This window comes from Panicum virgatum, chromosome 2K (assembly GCF_016808335.1).
Source record: "Panicum virgatum strain AP13 chromosome 2K, P.virgatum_v5, whole genome shotgun sequence".
NCBI lineage: Eukaryota > Viridiplantae > Streptophyta > Magnoliopsida > Poales > Poaceae > Panicum > Panicum virgatum.
The window spans coordinates 13876219-13883701 of record NC_053137.1 but is presented as its reverse complement, the minus strand read 5'-3'; the positions used below and the strand labels follow the sequence as shown (position 1 = coordinate 13883701).

General features: G+C 45.3%; 1 long non-coding RNA gene across 1 annotated transcript; it reads right to left on the bottom strand.

Moving 5' to 3' along the window:
- Positions 1–2142: 2142 nt before the first annotated feature.
- LOC120667920 lies at positions 2143–4647 on the bottom strand. Its single transcript, XR_005672216.1, has 6 exons — positions 4341–4647; positions 3992–4071; positions 3270–3472; positions 2956–3132; positions 2679–2791; positions 2143–2594 (listed from the first exon to the last, which is right to left on the bottom strand). It is a non-coding gene; the product is annotated as an uncharacterized LOC120667920 (long non-coding RNA).
- Positions 4648–7483: the final 2836 nt, after the last annotated feature.

Here is a 7483-nt window from a genome sequence, read left to right as displayed (position 1 = left end):
GGCCCGTCCGTCGGGTCCATCCCCTTCCTCTCAAGCTCAGCTCGGACTCGAGCAGAGTCTGGCAGGCATACGCGCCGCCTACCGCGCCTTGGCGCGCACGCCAAGGTTTCCTGGCCGTCCCTATTTATAGCATCGTGGACCCGCCTTGGAACCCTCCAAAGCCTCGCCGCCTCTTTTCTCGCCCGAAACCCTAGACAAGCCTCCATTGGAGCTCCGCCCGAGCTCGGGCTGACGCCGACCCACCGCTCCACCGCTTCCTCGTCATCGACAAGTCGCCCAGGAGCTTCGAGTCGTGGTGAGAAGAATCCCCAGTCGTTTTCCCTTCTTTCTCCCTCTCCTAGCCGGGCGAGATTGCTCGCCATCGCCGCCGTTCTGTTCCCGCCACCGTGCGCCCCTATCCGGCCTCCCACTCGGTCACCAGATCCCCTAGATGCGTTCGTCATCGCGCGCTCTCTCTCCCAGGCCAACTCTCGCACAAAACCGTGGCTGAAATCGCGTGAGTGCAATTTTTCGGTGAGGCTCCGCCACCGCCGCCATCGACCTAGAGCCCTTGTTCTTTCCAAAACTCATACAAATAAGCCCCTGAAACCCTATTTTAGCTATAATTTCTTCGTTTTAGCTTCGTTTTCCGCGTTTCTTGCGCTCTCGTAACCGTAGCAGCGAGTCTTGTTCTTTAGTGCATTCTTTTAAAGTCTTTCTTTTGTTTGGTGTATTATTTTTAGCTGTACTTGTTTGCTTTGTATGGTAGCCCAATGCTTGCTCCGAGTAGAAGGATCGCCATTCGAAGATTGAAGATTAAGAATTCCAAGTGAGCAAAAGCTGAAGAGCAGTAAGAGTAGCTTTTCATTGGAGAAAGGCAAGTGACCCTAACCATACTTCTATCTATGTTTATTTATAAGAGTATTGTGAATTAATTGAAATATGGAGAACCACCCAAAAAATAGTGCAACCACAATACCATATGGCTCTGGTATTGGCTAAGTAATTAGATGATCTATATGTCGTGCCTTGGGCGTTTGATTGGTGGATTTTTGGGTTATCGAGAATTGATGGAGCGGGTGAAAAAAGCTTCATCTTCTAAGGTACCGCAGAAAGCCAAGGACCAGTGCGTACATATAGTGATTCTTTGGAAAAGGCTCGTAGCGTCCCTATGCAATCATACCTCGTAAATGTGATATTGTGCCTGATCAGCACATGCGTGGTTGTGTTCAAAGTTCTTCGGAACTTTTGCGCGAATTGTGATGAAAGTGTACAACCTCTGCAGAGTGTAAAACTAATATATTAGCCATGCTCATGGTCAAGAGCGGCTTGAACTCTTACATGATTAATTTAATTAAAGATGGAATTAAATCATTTTCTAGTTATTTCTTGTGGCCTTGCTGAGTACCAACCATAAGTGTACTCACCCTTACTTACTGCTGCTCAGAAGGAGAATGTGTATAAAGTCTTTTGAAGATGATGCTGAGTTCTAGGCGTACGCAACCCCCAGTCGATTGCCTGTGAAGTTTGAAGCCTTCGTTTCCAAGATAAGTTGTATAACTCTGATAGTCTTTTAATTATTGTATTTCTCTTTTTCGTGATACTATTACTGATTATTCACTTATAATGTCTCTATATGTATGAAATTTGATCCTGGCATACATATAGTTATGCATTCGATTTTGTCCTCAAAACCGGGTGTGACAAATATATCAGAAGTTATACATTACTAATTAAGAAGGACTTCATGCAGCCTTTCTTCATGGAAATTTTCTTGATAGGTGCCTGGTGCCTCTGGAATGAGCGAAATGATTATATTTTCAACAACAAACTAACCCCCAAGCCTTGCCTCCTGGAGGCCGGTTTCAAAGCTGAAGTTATAAAGCACCTTATCCGAATCAAGCAAAGTTTGCATCATTCCATCATATGTTGGCTTGAAGCTTTGTAATTCTGTATTTCTTTTGTCTCTCTTGGCTGTACAGTTTTGTTTTGTACCCCCCCCCCCCTCTAACCTCGCTCCCCCTCTTCTGCTTTGCCTAACTCCTGGTTAGGTGCCTTGTAAGTTGAACTTTTGCCGCTCTCCTTTTTAATATACTAGTTGAATGCCCATGCGTTGCTACGGGAGTCGAAATTTTTTAATGTGAACACCGGGACAAATCTTGATGCAAATCAAACAACAAAAATATATGATTTATAAACAACAAAAATCTCTCAACCTAGTAACACAAGGAAAGAATAGTTATATGTGTATAACTCTGTTGTCCTCAACAGCAGAAATACGTTGTATCCATAAACAAGTAATTTGAAATCCACGTGACACTTCACAGAGACGATAAACATAATTAATGACCATGTGAAATACCATGAGGCAATAATGAACATGCTATATTATTACTGTGTCATAATTGTAAGAAAGAATTAGCGATTACTGAAATTGAACAGTGAGTACTGGACAGTGAGCAATGAGCTGCTGCTTTGGCTCCTACTTGGCTTGCAGCTAAGTGTGCAAAAACAGAAAATTGGGCCTGCTTACCTGTATGCCTTACCTGTGTGCCTGCTCACATCTGGAAAGCCCATCAGTTCCATTAGTGACTCGGTGCCAATTTAAGTCACACCTGAGATCAATTTGGACTCAAACATGGCAGAATAAACCACTCATCAGGGCATGAATAAAAGAAGAGCAAGGAGTAGTACACTACCCCATCCTGAATGTTTTAGCGTAGGAAGGCTTAATGCGTGGAACCATAGTTCGAGCCGCAGTCATCTGTACCGCACTGAGTCTGCGCTAGCTGAGCTTAGCTTCCATCAAGAGCTGAATACAACCATCCCAAAAACAAATTGAATATTGGACACAAATAGAACGAAAACAAATGTCTCTTGATCAACCAGTTTTTTTTTTTGAAGAACCATCATGAACCAGTTGTAAACATACTAACATATATGTAGAAATATTTCACAATACAAAACCGTGGTTACCTTAGAAATATTTCACCAGTATTCCTGTTTATTAATCAAATTTGAAACTTTAATTTTGCTCCAAATCTCATAACATGTCAGAGTGCAGAGGGAATGCTTTGACGCCAACAACATCAGTACCCCATGATTCAAGGCACCGTCCTATGTTTGGTGGTCAAAACCAACCTAGCCTCTCCCCTGCATCCACAATTACAAATAACACCACTGATGCAGTTAGTTCCTAAGCCAAGGTAAGTCAGTAAATCATACAAATAAATACTACAAAAGGAAAGTGGTGATTACAAAAGACAGTATCTCTTGTGAGGAAATCACACCTTCATTATGGGCATGAACGTCTTCTACTTTTTAAATCGGAACTTCTCTTTCAACCTCATTGGGTTAACACAAATCATAATTGATGCTCAGCATCAACAAACACCAATGCAAGAAAAGTTGCAATTGTATTATAGCAAACAGGATGCAAAAATGGGACACCGGTCATTTGGTTTTGATGTGATGGATCAGTCCTTGCCAAGAGCTGGAAATATCATACACCAGTCATTTTCATGGAAAATTAACAAATTGTGGCACAATCTGTTCAAAGTGCCTAATAATATGAAATGCAAGGATTCAAAAAAGAACTCAGATGTGAATCAAAGAACTCGGCACAAATAGCATGCGAATGGAGAAGAAAATAAACTGAGCGACATCAACAATGCATACTCGAATACATAATTGTTTGGTAATTTTAAGAAGGTGATCCTTCCAAATTATGCAGAATGACTGTGTTGGCAAAGGTAACAATTACTAACCTACATCTGAAAGCTCCTGACGCTACATGATGCATACCGAATTACATTTCAACGATGGAATGATGTTAACCATTAAAAGGATTTAGATAGGCAACACATTTTCAATGGTTAAACCAAATATATTTTAAAAAGTATGTACAAAAAGAATTTAATTTGAATTAGCAAAGGAAGAGATATGGAATAAACTAAATCATTTAGCTTTGAATAATAATGGAAGATACTCTTGCCGCTAAAGAAGGAAATACCTTTGCGGACTCGTGCTTGTATAGAGCTTGTTCTGCAAAAGAGCACAATGATATTATCCTCAACAGCTGATCTTCTTAATCTGTAAGACAGTCAACAACCAACTTTTCAACGGAAATGTCTATTTTAAAGAATATGCTCTTGACATGAGAACAATGTGAAATTACAAATTTATTTGGTCTTCCTATAACTTCTGGAAAATGTCAATTTAAGGATCATATAAATGGACTCCTATACGAAATAATATTGGGAGGCTATCTACAATCACCACCATGACTAATTATCATCCATGTCTTAGGAATGCTAGCCAATCCAAACAACACAAATTAGGGGACCCATGATTTTTTCTACCTGGCAAATTTGTGCCTTCCTAGAACCATCTGCCTGCAGAACATATTTAAGGACAAGCTACGTGCAAGCACATGGTTGACCACCTGCTTGTCAATAATCCTTTCCGCCTTCCTCTCTGCATCTCACGGCTAAAGGTAGGGTGAGGAAGAACAGCACAGGATCACGGCATGGAATCGCCATGGCCGTGTCGATCTGCTCATCCGTGTTGGCTAGATTGGTCACCACCGCCTGAATCCACAAGTAAGTTGACTATGGTGGCTGATTGCACGGTGCATAGGACAACGCGAGGAGTATACAGTGGAATAAATGAGTAGTAATCCGTACCAGCTCCAAAAGGACCAATCGGGGAAGCGGATGTCGAAGTGGACCCTGGTGGTGCCGTACAGGAAGAGTAGCGGCGGTGGCGGCGCGGCGGGGTCGCCGGCTCGATGCTCGGTGCGGTTGTCGGCCGGCCGGTCCATGCAGTCGAACATGAGGCCCATGTCGGGCACGCGGCCGGGGTGCCGCCGCATCAGCTGCAGCAGGCTCCACACGGTGAAGAGCAGGCTCCAGTGCAGCCGCCGCCCGCCGCCTGTGATGGTCACGCGCATGGACGCGCGCTGCCGCGCCGCGTCGAGGAGCGCGCGGGTCACGCCCTTGCCGCTGGCCGCGCGGCGCCACGGCGCGCGGTCCCGGCGGATGGCCGCGAAGTAGGCCAGGCACTGCCGCGGCGTGCCGCCCGTCGGCCCCGACGACGACGGAGAGGCGTTGTTTCCCGCGTCCGGCGGCGGCCGAGGCCGCGAGAGCGGCGGCAGGCAGGCGAAGAAGGGCGCGCACCGCAGCGCCTTGCGCCGGCGGCCGGCCCTTGTCGTGCGGGAACGGGTGCCTCGGCGTCGGCTCCAGGTGGTGCCCCAGCAGCGCGTCGTAGTACGCCTGCCAAGAAAACACCACCCACCGCCGTCAGCCACCATGACGAACACCCACGCAAGATCCACATAGCTCGCGGTCAACGATCGATCGATGCACCTGTATTAATTACCGAATGGATGACGGCGAGGGCGATGACCGCGGAGAAGGAGGCGATGGCGGAGATGACAAGCGGCGGACAGCGGCGGGTACCGAAGCGCTTCCACGCGCTAACCGGAGCGCCGCCGCCGCACCTCCTCGTCGCCGACCATCGCCGGCGCTCCCCGAGCACCAAAACTCCCCCAGCAGTGTTCCTCGTGTTGCGCAGGTGTCGTAGAGCTCTTTGGCGCTATTTTTCGTGCATCTTAGCGCCATCTGGGCGCTACTCCGGCGAGGCCGCCGCCGCGGGCATGGCGCGCCGCCGTGCGCCGGCGTCCCGCCGCCGCCCGGCCGCCAGACGCGATCCCGACCGTCGGATCAAGATCCGACGGCGCAGAATAGATGTAACTCAAGTCAATCCAGTCCACGGGTCAACCCTGCAAGTTTTTCATAAAACCCCTGATCTTTTCCAAAATTAACTCACTGTCCGCTGCTATTCACAATAATCACGTTTTATTCCTGTTTTCTTTCTATTTAGTCCAGTTTGATAGTTTTTCTCGCAAATAAAACCTTGTAGCATTGTTTTTAGTGTATCTTTACTGTTTTAGCTTCGTTTTTAGCGTTCTTGGTACCGTTACGATCTTTGCAACATGTAGGATTAGTTTTCAAGTGTTTTACCTCTGTTTTTCCATGATTGGTGTACTGTTTTAATTTGTTTCCATTGTTTGCTTGTATGTACTATTTTTGCTTGGCGTGTTCGTGATGTCTAGACGAGGAGCCGTTCGAGAACTTCCAAGAGCAAGACTTTGAAGACTTCGACCAGCAGCAAGAGACTGAGCAAGGCAAGTATATTCTTTGATCATTCTTGGTCCCAATAATACGTAATTAAGCTTGCATGCATTAATATTGATGGGGACTACCTATATACCATTATAGATGATCCTTGTCCTTGATTAGCAGGGTTTTCGTTATAAAAGTCTTTTGGGTAATATGCTTAGCCGCCGAACATTGGTTATGGGTGGTTTCTACAATACTTTTGAGACATGAGACTTCTTTATACATACTCTTTGGAACAATATCATATTTGTGAACTTGATTAAAATCAACCATGGAGCGACCACCCGGGAAAACAACGCAACCACAAGGACTACATGGCTCTGGTCTTGGCTGATTAATTAGATGATTCTAGCTTATAGTAGCTGATCGAAAGGCACATGGGGGGCCTGTGATGGGGTGATCGCTGCTTTCCAAGGGTGCGTTCTATGTTTTGGGAATTGTTCATGCCTTGGGGAGGGTCATCCACGCAGCTGCTGAAACTTTAGTGGGCTACTACTGGTTAGGGAAGTCTTTGTAAAAGCCTCGTAGTGAATCCCTGCCGCTCACCAAAGGAAGTGTTTAAGGGTCTTGCAAACCCGGACACAAAGAGAGACACGACTTGTGGGTAAAGTGTGCAACATCTGCAGATTGAAAACTGATATATCAGCCGTACTCACGGTCAAGAGCGGCTCGGACCCTCACATGTTCAACTTAATGGAACTTACTATGGTTGACTCAGTTGTTTATTTTGTTCCAAGTCATTCATTTATTTCAGTTTTACTACTTTTATAAATGTGGGTTTGGTTCATACAAGCTTAGTAAATAGTCGCTAATGATTCAATTAAAATGCTTAATGCTTTGCTCAGCCAGCCTTTATCCCTTGTCATAAGCCTTGCATATCATTTACTTTTCCAATATACTTGCTGAGTACGACATGTGCTCACCCTTGCTATTACCACATCATCCAGAGCAAGATCAGTTTGAGGAGTTTCCAGAGGATATTCAGGACTTCTAGGCATACGTTCCCCCCAGTCAGCTACCTGTGGAGTTGGAGTATCCGCTGCTAGAATAAATGCGAACTGAAATGCTTATTTATTTATATTAATGACTTTCGGTTTGGTTTGTAATAAATTTAACTTCGGTACTTTATGATATTGCTACTGTTATTCACTATTGTCGTCATATGTGTGTAATTTGATCCTGGTGCACATATAATTATTTGCTCGGTTTTATTCATTCAAAACTGGGCATGACAAACATTAATTTCATATTGTCCTGGAGCATATTCCGGATATTTAGTGCTGCTTACAACGGGTACGGTTCAGCTTGAGAATGAACTGAAA